This window comes from Castor canadensis, chromosome 5 (assembly GCF_047511655.1).
Source record: "Castor canadensis chromosome 5, mCasCan1.hap1v2, whole genome shotgun sequence".
Lineage (NCBI taxonomy): Eukaryota > Metazoa > Chordata > Mammalia > Rodentia > Castoridae > Castor > Castor canadensis.
In genome coordinates this window covers 136,624,265-136,640,684 of record NC_133390.1, presented here as the reverse complement: position 1 = coordinate 136,640,684, position 16,420 = coordinate 136,624,265, and the positions used below count along the sequence as shown (strand labels likewise).

The 16,420-nt window shown below is 42.5% G+C and overlaps 1 long non-coding RNA gene across 1 annotated transcript in view; it reads left to right on the top strand.

Moving 5' to 3' along the window:
- The window catches only part of LOC141423351 (uncharacterized), an 89,343-nt gene extending 73,695 nt beyond the window's left edge, over window positions 1–15,648 (top strand). Inside the window, exon 3 of the long non-coding RNA XR_012448146.1 lies at window positions 14,509–15,648. This is a non-coding gene — a long non-coding RNA (uncharacterized lncRNA). The remainder of the gene's footprint in view (window positions 1–14,508) is intronic.
- Window positions 15,649–16,420: the final 772 nt, after the last annotated feature.

The following is a 16,420-nucleotide window of genomic DNA, read 5'->3' as shown; positions in this document are numbered from 1 at the left end:
GTACATACAATGTTTGGGTCATTTCTCCCCCCTTCTCCCCACCCCCTCCCTTAATCATCCCACTCCCTCCCTCTCCCCCCCACCCCCTCGTTTCCAGGACTGATTTTTTTTTTTTAAAGAAAAAATGTCATGGTTGACTTTTGAATGAATAGTTTTCATAAAGTTTTAAAAATAATCAATTTTTGCTTTCTGTTTTGCTTCTCTGCATTGATGCTATGTGGATATCAGCTGTCCTGCATGCTGCAAGAGCTACACCCACCTGCCCTCCAGCCTGTTGCCATTTTCAAGAACACCCATTCCTGGGCTGCCCACCTTCATTGCCCACAGTCTCTTTTCAGGGCTGTCCCAAAGCCACGGACTTCTCTTTTCCTCAAGCATGTGGGGAGAAAGAAGTGCAGGGAATTTACTAAAACCCTAGAGGCAGCCTCAATCTGTGATTCTCAGGGCTGGTGTATGGGGACAGATTGCCACTGGCTGGCTCTGCTCAACTCTGGGTGTGACCTTCACGGAAGCCCAGTCAAAGCTGCCCTCTGTGGGAATTTGCCTGATATATCACCTAGCTTATATCTACTCCCTTCTCTGGTTCACTATTCCACTCCCAGGATTTTCTTGGGTAACCTTTCTCATTTTCACTCAAATCTCAGGATCTGATTCTGAGGATCCCAACCTGTGACACAGATCAGTTTTGCCTTGCAGAAAGGTAGTGCTGCTGGGAGTGTGGTTGGCTGAGGGCATAATATTCTGGAGGTTGCTCCTGGCCAAAGACTGAGGGAGAGATGGCCTCTTGCTCCCCATGTGGGACTCCGTGAGCAGACAGTCTTTGTCCTGGAGCTCCCTGCTGGGTTGGTCTTTCACCACCACATCTGCATCACAGTTTGGTGGCATTCTTTTCCCCATTCTGGTTCTACCTTTTTGTTGTTGTTGTTCACAGGTGTTACTACCCAATGCATCTTTTGCATCCTTAACTCCTTCTCCGTGTCCGCTTCTTGGAGAACTCAACCTTAGAAAATTGTTCTGTGAGTATCACATTCCTTTTCACAACACACTGACCTGTCCAGGGCTGCAAAAAAATCTATGTATCTTTACTTTTTCTTTCCTCCCTGCCTTTTTCCCTCCCTCCCTTCTGCCTTCCTTCCTTTCTTTTTTAATTGCCCATTTTACTTTAGCCACCTCAGAGACAGGTTCCCTCCAAAATCTTTCTGGAATGTTCTGGTTCTATGCCCTCCCCATAGTTTGCTGGTATATTTTTTTTCCTCAGAATCCCCCATATTAAAGTAAACAAGTTGCAGCCTAACTGATGACTGTCAAGGTTCACCAGTATAGTGAAGGCAGTGACCTGTTTTTGATAGAGAATCACTTTATTTCCAGATTCAGGGGTGAGGAGCAAAGATAGTCTAAATTTCTGAATATCCCCCTCATTTGTTGGCAGAGATAAAGATACAGCCAGATAAATATGAAGGCTGATGATAAATCATAATTTTTACCCAAATATCTTGTTCTTGATCTGTATTTGTGAAGTGCCATCCTTTATCCACAAAAAGCAGAGTTTCTCAGCCTTGACACTATCAACATTTTGGGTCCAAAAGACCCTGTGCTGTGGGGCCATCCTGGGGATTGTTGAAGTCAGCAGCAGTGTCCCTGGCCCATGCTGGTAGATACCAGTATCTCCTTCCCCCTAGTTATGACCTAAATGTTTCTAGACATTACCAAACCTGTTAGCCAGCTTTCCATTATTGTAACACATACCTGAGATAATCAATCATATATAAAGAGAAAAGGTTATTTTGTCTCACTGTTTTGGAAGTTTCAGTCTATGGTTGGTTGGCCCCACTGCTTTGGGGACTGTGGCGAGGCAGCATATCATAGAAGGAGTGTTTGGTGGAAGAAGCCTGTTCACCTCATGATTAGGTACAACATAGAAAGAAGAAGGGGCTGGAGTTCCACAATACCCTTCTTGGGCACACCTCCAGTGACACAGAGTGTTGCTGGGACCTAATTCTTAAAGGTCCCACTACCTCACAATAGCACCATGAGCTGGTGACCAAGTCTTTAACACATGAGCCTTTGGGAGACATTCCAGATCCAACCTACAGCACCAAATCTCTTTGGTTGGTAAAGTCATGACTTAGTTGAGAACCGTGGATATACATCTAAGTCATCCCAAGAAAGATGGGCCAAAATGATGCCAAATTCTTCCCTTTCTTCAGTCCATTTCTTCCTGGTAGTTTTGTTTTAAACTCTTTTTGTCCAAGCTCAAGGCAGCTCTGTTATTCTGTCTTCTTTTTGCTAAGGGCACAAAAGTCTCCCTTATCTCCTGAGAGCACCTCACCCTAGTGGTTCTATTCAACATGCTGACCAACTCTTAGGTCATTTAGTTTCCACAGAAGTGACTGACAGGGGAAGCTGCAACCACCTTCATAGAAGGGTGACAGATTGTCAACTGGTCAGATTCTTTTTGTTCATTTTTTTTTGTTTAGGTAGGACTGGGGTTCAGTAAAGCTTTGGTTTTTTTGTTTTGTTTTGGTGGTACTGGGGTTTGAAATCAGAGTCTCAAACTTGCTTGGCAGGCACTCTACCGCTTGAGCCACTCTGCCAGCCAAATTTTTGTGTTGATATTTTTAAGATAGAGTCTTGAACTGTTTGACTGGGGCTGGCTTCAAATTGTGATCCTCCTGATCTCAGCCTTCTGAGTAGTTAGGATTACAGGAGTGAGCCACCAGTGCCCAGCAGGACTGGGATTTGAGCTCAGGGCTTTGCATTTTTATATCAGGTGCTTTACCATTTGAGCCACACCTCCAGTCCATTTTGCTCTGGTCATTTTAGAAGTGGGGTTTCATAAACTATTTGTCAGAGATGGCCTGAACCTCCATCCTCTTGATAACAGCCTCCCAAGTAACTAGGATTATAGGCATGAGTGGCAGGTGCCAAGCCTGCAGGACGGCAGAATAATGTAGGAATGCTGTTAGAGCATGGTGCCCCAGATATTCTCGAACATCTTAATGATCCAGAGTGGCCACAGGACAGCCAAAGCATTAGGAACCAGGCTTGAATTCTGGCTTTGCCATTGGCTATTTGTGTGTAGCTTTGGGCAAGTTACTTTACTTCTCTGAATCTCAGTGTCTTCATCCATAAAATGGCAAGGTTGTTGTGAGGATTAAATGAGATACACACATACACTGTGTCCAACACTCAGCATCTGGCATTCAGGAACAGGTCCATAGATGGTTGCTATATGATGTTTGGTGTTGGTTTACATTTTATCAGGTATGCTTCAGCTAAAAAAATTCTACCTATACCAATAAAAATTAGCCATGTTAAAGCATTTAAACACTTAAACTTCAATTTCTGTCCACAAAAGCTGGAGGATTATTGCATTTACCCTGCCCTGTGTTGGATTATCTTTTGTAAAATGCATAGCACTGTCTTGGTTGGAGTATGGAAGAGGAAGAGGCCATACCCATCTGGCTGGTGAAACACTCAAAGGGGCTGAGGATTTTGTAAATCGTGATTCCGAACGAAATCTTTGTTTCCCTTGCACCTTTTCTTCAAGTGTGATGAAACTTTTCTCCCAGTATGAATTGGATTCGCACATCTGGTAAAATCCAATGGCAATGTATTTTGTTCCTCAAACACTAAGAACAGAATCACCACAACTCACTCACCCTCTCTCCTTTCACAGGTTAGATTGCTTGGATCTTAAATAGTCTCCAAAGTCCCATGTGCTAAAGGCTTGGCCCCCAGCTGAAGGCACTATCGGGAAATGGTGGGCTGTTCAGGAGGTAGGGCCTAATGGGAGGAAGTCAGTTAGGTCACTTGGGGTCATGTCTTCGAACGGGATAGTGGAACCTGGTCCCTTCCTGTCTCTGTCTCTCCCTTTGTTTCCCAGAGCTGTGATGTGAGCAGGTTTTTTCAGTATGCACTACTGCCATGATGGGCTGTCTCACTACAGACCCAAAGCAACAGGCCAAGTGATCATAGATTGACACCTCTGAAACCATGAGCTAAAATAAGTTGTTTATCTCATGTGTTTTATCACAGTGATGGAAAGTTGACTAACACATAGGGCTATTTTTCTTCCTTTCCCATCAGCAGCTACAAACCACAAGGACCCTGACTTTTTCTACTACTCATATGTAGGCTGTTGCTGCATATTGGGCTTTAAAAAAAGGACACACCTTCTCACAGAGACATTTTAATCTTCCTGACCTCTGGGTTTTCTCAGAATAGATGCTGCTTTTTTTTTTTTTTTTCCTCTTCTATTTCCCACAAGCTACCTGGCTCCTAGGAAAAAGCAATGCTTGTGAAAGAGAATGTTGTCCTGAGAAGGAGAGGCCTTGTTCCACCACACTCTGAGGTCCAGACTGTGGTGGAACAAACTCTGTGGCAGTGCAACCTCTGTCACCCTGAGTTTGTCGGCAAGTGTTTAACTATTGAAATTGTGTTAAGAAAGTAGGTTTTAGAGACAATCTGCTTGGGTACAAATCCTGGCTTTATCTCTAGCCTCAGGAAAAGCAGTTCCTTCTGGTCTCAGTTTCCTTATCCATTGAATGGGCATAATAATAATAATAATAATATCCCCCAAGGTTGTTGTGAAGCATAAATGAGCCTCTGGAAAACTGCCAGAAAGTACATAGAGCAATTTCTGGAATAGACAAAGCATTTAATCAATGTGACATGTAAAAATAATTACACCCCTGTGTCTTCCCATAAGAGAGAGACACATGGCTATGCCTGGGCAGGGCAGGCTGAGGGACCTTCTTGTAGAATAAGCATTAGTATGGCCACAGAATGTGGTTGGAGCAGGAGCTGTCTAGAGTAGGATTCATCAACCTCCATACTTTTGACATTTGGGGCCAGATGTGCATTATAGCCCATTTATCAGCCTCTCTGGCCTTTGCCCAACTAGGTGCCAATACCACTGCCTTAAGCCCAGATGTGAATCCTCAAGTTTCCCAAAACATTGCCAGATGTCCCCCCAATCAGAATTCATGGATCTAGAAGGAGCTAATGAAGCCAGTGCAGCAGATCAAATGAGAAAAACCAGAGGAGTGACATGAACTCAACTCTGCCTAGAGAGTAACACAGCTTAGGTGGAGACAATGCCACATGTGTGAAAATGTTTCCCTTCTATTTTCTGGTAGTCCAATAATACATTTCTTTGGGAATATGTGTGTGATATGAAAGAATGGGTCTTAAAAGAGAAGGAACAAAAACAAAACTTACAATAGGGAAACATCTTAAATAGAAATGTTTTCTTGGCATGTGATTTACTAAGATTGATGAGGCTGTCACCTCTGGGGCTCTGTGAGCTTGTGACCCTGGGGTGGCTCTTACTGAGGTTGTGGAGGACTGACATCACCTGTGGCTTTCCCTATGCACCTGCTTCCCATGCCAAGAACACACCAAACACGTGCTTCATATCTCATCCTGGGCTGTGTTTTAATTTTCTTCCAGAACAATTCCCACCAGAGTTTCTGGAGAATCAAGTCTATTTTTAGGGAATTCTAGAATGCTGGAATTTGTCTCCCAAAAGCCAAGGAAATAACAACCCTTTCCCCATTTTCAAGATGGCCTGTATCAAGTAGCCCTTAACTTTCTCTTTGGAATATTTAGTGATTTTTTTGAACAGGTCTTCTCAGACTTTTATCACTTGAGGATCTTGTAAAAATATAGGTTCTCATTTAGTAAAATAAGGAAGAACCTAAGATTCTGCATTTCTAACAAGGTCCTGGGTGATGCCAACACTGTTGGTCCATGGGTCATAATTGTCTATTATGCAAATAGACAGTTCTACAAAAGAGCTTTATCAGTACCTAAAACTGAGGATTTCCAGCAATAATCTAGAAGCAATGAAAAGATATTTTTATCACTGGAAAATAAATAGCCAAGGTAGGTTTTTCTTAGCCATAACAGACAGGCATCTGTTGCTCTCCTCCAGGGTATATTGAGGCAGGATGGAATGGGTTGATCTGCTGGAGTTTTATTTAACCAATGGCTTTATTTTTCCACACCCCCCTGTATTTTCAAGTGTGCAATAGAGTACAAACTCCTTTCAAGGGAGATGGCAGAGCAGAGGGGGAGGGGAGAGAGCCTGGGAGGAGGCAGAGAGAGGGACAGACTTTCCCAGCATCAGGTTGAGATTCTGAGTCAGTCTTGGCACGTGGACATGCACCCGCGCTGGTGGCGGCCACCCTGTGTGTGGTACATGAGGCTGTTTGGAAATCCCCATGAGTGGCCAGGAGGGGCTGGGGAGACGAGTGGCATAAGACATTGCTGTAACTACACTGGTTTCCCAAAGGATTTTGCAAATGCTGACAAAAGTAGGAAGGATAACCTGAGCCCTGTGGGTCCTTTATGAACAAGGAGATTATGGCTAGACTTTACCACAGCCTAAGTGTGCAGTACAACAAGGCCATTGTATGCCTTGGGCATTCATATTGAAAATAAAATATTAGCTGGGTGGTCCGGAATAATGAAGGCATTTATGACTCTGGCTAAGCATATGTGTGTCAGACAGATCCACAGATTCCCCTTATAGAGTCTGGGCTCACGCAGTCTCCAGAGGGGTGAGGCCACCGGGTAGAGATAGAGGATGAAAGGCACAATGATCAAAGCGACCCAGAGGGACTAAAGAGCTGTTTATGTGTGACCCAGGGATACAATGGAATGAGGAATATAATTTTATTGAAAATGGACTAGTTTCTAAGGGCATCCTTAAAAACACTGAACTTTGGAGAAAATGGTCTCAATCCAGCACTTACAGGGAAAGCACAAAGCCAGAAAAACCCTGGGAGGTTGTGAAAGCCTTGGGAAGACCTATGACCTGGTGGCCTGAGCACAGGTTCAGAGCTGGAATTGGAGAAGACAAATTGCCAACCTGGCCATGACCTGGTGACCTTGGGCTGGCCACATAACCACTGGTTTTCCTCATCTGCTGAGAACAGGGGTTGACAAGAAGGCTCAGTGGGTGTCACTGGGCTGTCTCATGCCCCTGCTCTCACAGAGAAGCTCGGCCTCTGTCTGTGATTTGCTTGACAGGAGTCAGCCACTGTGCTCCTACTGGCCTTGCTCTTTCTGTCTCCACAGTTCTGGTTCAATTCCTTGCAGCATTAAAACTCAGTATTAGTGGAGGTTTTCCAGAGATATATAAGACAGGATTTGTTAATGGAATTGGCTCACATGGTTATGGAGTCTGAGAAATCCCACAACAAGCCATCTGTAATTCAGAGACTGCAGAGTGCCACTAGTGTAGCCCAGTACAAGTCCAAAAGCCTCAGAACCAGGAAATGTGATGATGTAACTTTCAGTCCAAAGGCTGAAAGCGACCATGGGCACAGGTTCTGGAGTCCAAAGCTGGAGGACCTGACATCTAAGGGCAGGAGAAGGAGGGTATACTTCAGCTTTAGGCACCTCTCCATCCCCCAGCAGACAGCATGGCATTGCTCACACTGAGGGGTGAGTCTACCCTACTCAATCCACCCACCTACCTATACCACAGTCTCTGCAAACACCCTCACAGGCATACCCAGAAGCAAGACTTTGCTGGTTCTCTGGTTATTCGTAAACACAGTCCCATCCATGCCTAAAACCAACCGTCCCATGCAGCTGGCATGACTCTTTAATAAGTGACCTGGACACCCTTTCGTGAGCTGCTAGTCTCAGGGAGTTTGTGGATCTCTGGGACGGTTATAATTTGGGCTGTGAGTAGCAGACCAGGAGAAAAACATCTGAGCATAAGCAGTTTATTCAGGAAGTACCAATTGGAAAGTGGAAAAGTGAGAAGGAAGGGGAGGCAGCCAACACAGGGTGTTATGAGGAAGCTACCATTTTGGGGAAAGGGGGACATTACCCTGGGGACTTGCCTCAAGATTCTCCTATCCAAGGGGCAAAGAATTGGACTCCTTGCTGAGACTGGGGGTGGTGGTGCCATGTGAGCCACTTTCGTCCTTCACTGAGTCCTTGCTTCTATGGTGTCTCCCTGAAGAGTTCATTATGAAAGAATTGCTGGGCTCTGTGGCTGGTGTTGGTCTAGTCAGCTTGGCTCCTATTTACCTCTTTTAAAGTCCACTACAGTGGGTAATGTTTGCACTATTCAGGAAGTGGGTAATCGCAAAACACAAACAGGACCAGAAGCAAGTCTAACCTGTTTTTTTATTGAAGACAAAATCACCCCAAGGGGCTGAGGAGGCTGGATTCTGTACTCAAGGGCTCTGCACACCAGTGAGGGTGTCAGGTACACCTGTTACAGCTTTGCTGTGGACAAGCAGATGGGACACCTGTTATAGGCTGCCACTTTTCCATGTTGAGCATGCATCACAAAACAGATCTTCGAAGGAAGCAGCAGATAATTTTAGTCACTTATCATGAAGTGTTTTGTTACAGAGCATGACAGATTGTTGCAGAACATTACATTAATCCCTTGCAACCTCACGATTTGAAAGTTCAGCACAGAATTTGAATAGTTGGATGCAGAGTAGCTTAACAGTGGGAAGAGCTTAAAACAGTCCAATTTCTCAGAACAGATTGTGTCAAAGCTTGCTTGATATGGACTTCTGAGTTTGCTCTGCTCTGAAAATGAAAGGTTTTGATAAGTTCTTGCTATAGTCCATATATTCTTTCTTAGACTTCCACAACCTGCTTCTGATTCTGCACATTTTTATGCCTTTCAGATTTTACCATCTCCCAGGCTGAGTGGGATCACTGGTTTTCTTGCCTTGTCTCTTGCCTGGAACTAGGGACAATTTCAATATGTAAGATTTATACCAATTTGAGTAGTTCCTCAAATTGGAGGAATGAATCACTTCAGCAATATTGACCTTCTCATGTAGGTTGATTGATTGACACATTCATTTGTTTAGGAAGCCTATTTGAATCTGAATGTATCTGTGTGACCACCCTGAGGGATTTAGGCAACTATGAAGCCGACATTTTATTGCACTGTTCCAGTGTCAAGCAGTCTGTCTGCTTGGACCCACAGATGATTAAGATATCTTGGAAAATGTAAAATTTGGAATGAAGTTGTAGCTCAAGCAGTAGAATGCCTGCTTTGCAAGTGCAAAGCCCTGAGTTCAAATACCAGTTCTACTAAAAAAACCCAAAAAACCAAAAGTTTGCCTTCCTCTCCAAGATAACCTAAAATTGGAGATGACCCTGACATACCTTATCATGCCAGATCACCTAATTTTAATTTAGGAAATTATAGTTTGAGAACTATTTCATATGATTTTTTCACAGTCATTTAAAAATACTTGCAGGGTTCCAAAGTCAATTTCAGAATAAGGTATATTCAAAGAAGTTTAGCTTCTGCCCATGACTCATCTACTTTCTCCTTCCCTTAATACAAGTAACCACTTAATTTTTTTCTTATTTATCTTTTGATTTTAAAAATATGTTAGAAGTGGCTGTATCCCTCATTGTCTTGAATAAATGCTAACAGTTATGTGCACCTTTTTTGTACCTTGCTTGTCTCATTTGATGAAGTATCCTAAAGACTAGTCTATAGCAATGAATGTAGATACTTGTATAGTCAGTCTTTTCCAGAGAAGCAGAATCAGTGGGATGTAGATAGACAGTAGATAGATAGATAGATGGATGGATGATAGACAGATAGATAGAAACATAGACAGATAGATAGAGATTTATTATAATGGATTGGCTTGACTTATGGAATCTGACATGTCCCAAGCTCTGCACAGTGAGTGGGCAAGCTAGAGCCTCACAAGAGCTGATGTCATACTTCTAGTTTGAAGGCTGGCAAATTTGAGACACAGAAGATGTCAATATTTCAGTTTGAGTTCAAAGCCAAGAAAAATCTGGTGTCTTAGCTTTAAAGTGGTGCCAGACATATAGGAGGGATTCTCTTTTACTTTGGGGAAGTTAGACTTTTTGTTCTCTGTAAACCTTAGATGAGGCCCACCTACATTAGAGAAGGAAATCTGCTTTATTTAGTCTACTGATTTAAATGTTAAACCCATCCAAAAACATCCTCACAGAAACACCCAGAATAATGCATTTATTTTAAACTAAATACCTGGATACTCCATGATCCCATCAAGTCAATCCATGAAATTAACTGTCATAATGTACTTCTCTCCTCTTAGTAAATCCATTGTATGATTTCCAAAGCTTATTAAAACAACCTTTTGTTGATGTACATTTGATTATTTACAATCTTTTGTTGTCATGCGTAGTTCTCTGTGACAAGTAACTTTGTTTATATATATTCTATTTGTTTGCCATTATATTGGAGGGACAGCTTCTCTAGAAGTGAGACTGGTGGACCAAAGGTAATTATATGCAATTTCCCCTCCTTAGGGGCTATAACATTTTGCACTCCATCAACAATGTCTAAAAGTGCTTGTTTTTTTGGGAAACAAGTGCTCAGTGTTGGTCAAAGAAAACACTGTCCTTGCCCTTGAAGACTGCACAGTGAAAGGAATCAGTGAGAGTTTTTGTGCAAATATCAAGACAGAGGAGCTGTCTCCCCATGGAGTGGCTACCACATGAAGAAAGCTTGGTTAAGAATGACACCAATGAAGAAGGAAAAAGAAGGAACAGAGACACAGTAATAATATGGATTCCCAACAGATGATGGAGCTGCTGAATCTAGCTGGGCATGAATCAGAGGCTAATCCTGTGCTTTCACTATGAAAGCAAAAATTCAGCTCTTACAATTCCAGTTTGAATTTGTTTTTCCTGTAAGCAAGAGAGCTTATCAATACAACATCTGGCATAAGACATAGTTTTTGCCTTTAAGGACATATGCCACAGAAGATAGGACCAATGTATGAAGAAACAATTAGAGGACAAGGTAGCATAGTATCAAGCTGTATTTTATCTTATAAACTTGAATACTGTGAGTCCCTCAGAATTCAGAGAAGAGGTTCTGAAGAGAAGAGGCATGAAGTGAGTCTCAAAGTGAATGAATTTGGATGGAAGGACATCAAATAGCCCCATTATCCCTTCCCTGCACTTTGAAATCCTAAATATTCTGAGTACCAAAAGTGGTTGCAGGATTGGGGCAAACTTGTGTTTAACATTTACATATGCTGCAATTTCAAACTTTTTGATTAGGGGATGTGGTCTCACACTCTTCCAGGAACAATATGCTACATACAGCATTTTGTTGCATATTACCTTCTCAACATCTGCATTGTTCAGATCATAAAGCACATCTGGCCCTAAAGAGTTTGTTTAAGAGACCATCTGTCTGTGATTCACTTCTCCAGGAAATGAGGGACTAGGTTTGCTGGGGTCAGGACACTTGGAAGTGTCAGTTAACCCCATGAGTACTACCTGGAAGGTTTCTGTCCCATGGGCCATTGGAGAAAGATGGGACATCTTAAGCACTTTAGATGTGCAACCTTTCCAAGCCCTTTATAAAAACCTTTTAGTATTCACTTCAGGGGGACTGCTGTGTAACCCTGATGAGAATGTGACCTTACACGAAGTCGCCTAGTCAAGAGCAGGTGGGACTCACTAGTTGAAGAGGAACATAACTGGGCCAAGAGCATGGGACCCACCATGTCTTTTTTTTTTTTTTTTTTTTTTTTTTTTGTGGACTGGGGTTTGAACTCAGGGTTTTTGTGCTAACAAAGTAGGCACTCTACCACTTGAGCCACACCTCCAATCCATTTTGCTCTGGTTACTTTGGAGATGGAGTCTTGTGAACTATTTTCTTGGGCTGGCCTTGAGTCCTGATCCTCTGGATCTCAGCCTCCCAAGTTGCTAGGATTATATACATGAGCCACTGGCACCTGGCTGGCCCACTGTGCTGTCATCCCCAGCTCCTGCTAAGTGCTGCCATGAAACTTTACTAATCTTGGTTTACCACACTGTCAAGTTGCTTTTCTTTGTTTCTACCTATGAGCTCTTTGAGGTCAGGGACTCTTTCCATGCATAGCTGCATCCCTGTGCCCACCATAGTGCCTGAATCAGATCAAAGTCCATTTAGTATTTGCCAAACAGACACAACCATCTCATTTGGGGTTCTTCTTGTGCACCCTATCCCCATTGTTCTCCAATGAGCACATTGCAGATAGAGCAACTGTCATTTCCCTGTGGATTGGCAAAGAATTCCACTCATTGTCCCCATGTTTACCGCTCTTGGTCCTCTAGAGACAGAGGCAAGACCCATGACTCTAACTGGTCCCCAGTCCCGGCACAGAGTAAAGTGGTACAGGATGCGTCTCGTCTATGATCCAGACAATGGCTCTTGTTATCACATTGCCTTAGAAGGCTAGCTGACCTCTGGGCTTCCAAAGATGAGCAGACTTACTGCTGTCCAGATGTCTGGCGGGACCTGGTTCTCAGGCAGTTTCATTAGCCAGCTTTGTAGTGATGTAGAGAGAAGCCTCTTTCAGCTTAGGATCAACTTAATCCTCTGAGCAGACACTGATCCAAAATTTCCACACAGGCAAGGCTTAGGGACAGCCATCTGGTTGGCAGAGGGATTAGGGAACTTGTATAAGCACTATCTTAGTATGGCAAGCACCCCAGTACCACTCAGGTTGTATGTTACTTTGGGATAGCTTTGTGGAAGGGTTGGTAGGTATTAGAGAGAAGCCAAAGGATGCCTCCCCTTGGCACCATACTTCCTTGTGAACCACACATTCTATACAGATAGAAGAATCTGGCAGGAATGTGATTGGGGAAGGCTAAAGCAAAGCCAGACTAGTAGACTTTTACACTAAAAATTCATCTGACCTCTGCTAGTCTTGTTTGTAACAACACTTGTCTTTCTAGGCAAATCAGGTTGTATTGCTGTTAGAAAAAATAATAATCGCTCTTGAACTCAGACCAAGGTTTGCTGTCTTTACTGCTGTAATTTCTACTAAATCCCCTGGAACAGGCCCTGCAATTCAGTCCTTTGCCTCCTCAGCTGTTGGTGGCTGTAGAATTACCTCCATCTGTCTAGCTATGAAACTGTGTTTATAATGTCATTAATCCATCTGCAAAAATTTTGGAATTTATAATTCTCAGTACTTCACAGAATGGAAACAGACAGTTTGTCAGAAATTCATTGTCAAAGGGAAGCATTTAATATTAGTAATTAGCAAATAAAGAAGAAGTCAAAGTGCCTAACTCAAATCAATATTCTTCCTCACTGGGTAAATACGATATAGTTTGAAGTCTTGAGTTGAAATTTTCTCTACATTGCAACTTTCTACCTTTCTGTATGGACCAAGAAGAGTTACTGATAATGATTTAGACAAGGAGATGATGTCTGTCAAGAGTATTTATAAAAACACACAGTTGAAGAGATGAGCTAAATGGCTGGGGCATCCACTGGTGGAATAGCTGCTGGCATTATAGGATGTCACAGTCATTAACCACTAGACTTCACCTAAGTATTGGGCTGCATCATTGGTATGGAGTCAGATGCCAGGGAAGGTTTTGCCATTGGCAGCAAGAAACCTGGTATTCTTTGGGAAGTAAATTCTTGATTGAAGGACACATTTAATGGAAATCAGGTCAAGTTCACACAGTGCATTGAGAGATAAACTTACCAAGTGATTCCTGAAAAGCAAGAAAGTACTTATTAGCTCACCAATGCTCTATTATCACATGGGATCATGTGGCTATGAAACTACTCCCTTTTTGTGTAGATGTTGGGGTAGAGAATTATATCTAAAACAGAATTCTTCTGTGAAAAGACTGTGCTTGCTCTGACATCAGTTTTCAGCATCTGCATTTTGGCTATGGAATCACAGTTTTTTCTATAGGAGAATTAGGTTTTAAAACAAACAAACAAACAAACAAACAAAAGTACCTCTATGGGGCTTAAAGCAAATAAAATCCCACTAAGGTGAGGGAATTAGTCAGTGGCAAGCATGGGGTATCACGTGGATTTGGTTTTTTTTTGCCATTTTTTAAGCAGCTGACATAGAGATGCCTGACATTGTGTATGTAGCTCAGTCCCAGAAGTCCTCAGAGGGTTTTGTGGCCTGGAAACTGGCTATGTCAAGCCATTCCTTGCAATAGTGCCAGTCTTTTGACTATTAGTTCTGATGACTGTAAACTAGATCGCACCACTTATGTGTCCCTTTATAAGAGAAAATTCTTGCAGTTCAAACATAAACCCTACTAATGTGGATACTCATGCATGGATAGCCAAGGCAGGAAGCCAGTGCTGCTTACAAAACAATTTCAATATCAAATACTCCATTTCTTTTTTCTTTGCAAACCACTAAAATATCTCAGAAATCCCAATATTCCAATGACTTCCCTGCCCTAAAAACAGAGTATAGGCTGGGGAGGCTGAGACTGCCACCTGGTGTGCCTATTCATCATCCATTCTTCATTTCTGTCTTAGAGCTCTTTGTTCTAGGAAGCAATGTCCAGTTAAAAGATGACATTTGATAGCTTCCTTTGCAGCCAAGCATGGTCTATGATGTGTATGAAGAAGTCACTAGGACTTCCACAATAAGCTCTTTTAGGATATCTAACTCAGCTGGAGGAATATAACCTATTACTCTTTGCTCTTTCCTTTTTCTAAATTGGATCTAGAGCATAGACAAGATAACTGGAGATCCTGCTGTGAACTTGTGGCCTTGAGGACGGAGAAGCAGACAGCTGGAGTCTGGGTCCCTGAAGCTGTGAACTGGCCATGGAGATCTGACTTCCTGACTTCTTTTCCATGCGAGAATAAAGCCCTTACATGTTTAAGCCACAGTAATTATATTTCTGCTACAAATGCTAATGGATATTGTTGGCATTGAAGGATCTCCAGACCTGGCTCTGATCTTCCTTTCTAGCTTTTGTTATCACTTATTTCTTTTCCTGGCTCACAATTCTACCTTAATCTCTGATTCTCAACCTGGTATACCACTACAACAGTTCCAACAACCTGTATCTTCTCCTTCCTCCCCAAGAATGTTTACCATCAATAGGATTGCTTCTTCCACCCAGCGTTTTTTCATGGGCTTAAGTACGTAAATTCTGGTGTTGGCTCCACTTTTTATTCCCTGAGGTTTCTTGAGCAAGTTATGGGCCAATGAAAATAACAAACTCATTGGAAGGAAAGAAATTGAGTTCTCCAACTAGAAGAGTTGGCAGTGGTCTGAATTTAGAAACCCAGATGGGGAATTTGATAACCCAATTCCCACTGATTGGCACTGTGACAGAAAAGCCCCTGGAAATCTCCATTATGATTTTCCTGTGACTTTGAAGTGTGGAAAGAAGAAAAAGCAGGAGGGACCAGAGTAAGGTACAGGACAGACCAATCAAAATGTTGTAGGCACAGCCAACCAGAATGCTGCTTTCTATACACCTAATTAGCATAGAGATTAAGCAACACCTTGAAGAAAATGATTAAATACCTCACTTCTCACTCACCCTCTCTTGGGGCTCTACTCTCCCACTTTACACTTTTCCATCTCAATAAACTCTCCTGTTTTATTCACTACTATTGTTCATGAAGTTCATTCTTTGGCTTCATGAGACAAGAACCTGGAACTCCAGTCCTCCCTCTGGCTAAATACCTAAACCAGCCAGATTGAGTGGAGGCTTTAGGTCCTACCCAAATCTGTCATTTCAGCACTGCACCTGAAAAAAGATTCATGAGACCAACTTCATTTCTCTGCTTTGGTTTCTTACCTGTAAAATGGTAAGCAATAGTTTATTAAGATGTTAGGGGGAAAATGATCATTTTAACTTTAAAAAATAGCTTAAAAAATTAAAAAATGGTTCATCCCAACAGAATACATGGTGATGAATGCACTGAAAACCATCTAAGAACTGATAAGAGAGCCTAATTCACATGATTTCATGGGTGCTAGCCTGTAATTTTCCTGTTAAAATGAACAGCTTATTCATTTGTCCTATGTGGGGTAATGACTCCTATGTTGCCAGCTCAGCTAATTTATTGCATTTTTGGATGCCCAGACTCATTTTCTCAATTTTCCCTGAGATACAGGAGCAGATAATCAAGGAGGCAGTAATATATTTTCACTTGGCAGCTTTTGATGATCTTCAAAATGTGCACACCAGGACTGGGGAGGGGAGACGGTATATGGTCAGGTACCACACTGGGCAGGAGGCAGGGTCTGAACTCACTCCAAAGACAGGCAGACAAGTCACCCCTCACTCTGAGTCACAGTGATGCTGCTCTTGGATGAGATGGACTTGTTAATATCCTTCCAGGCATGTAATCTTTATTTTAAAGACATGATAACTTGAAGATATTACTCAAGTCCCCAGGAAGAGAAAGATCTTTCACAAACAAGGTGATGATGGAAGTAATTCCTCTGGGGATCATGGGTCATGAGAGCAAAGTGCTGCCTGCTGAACTTTGTCTGATCTCCCACCCTGACAAGAGAACCCCTTGAATATGGATGAAGCCACTTTCTTTAGTGTCTTTGGTGAGTCCTAACTCCAGATGAATGGCCACTGTGATGGATATGTGTCAATATGGCAGGTC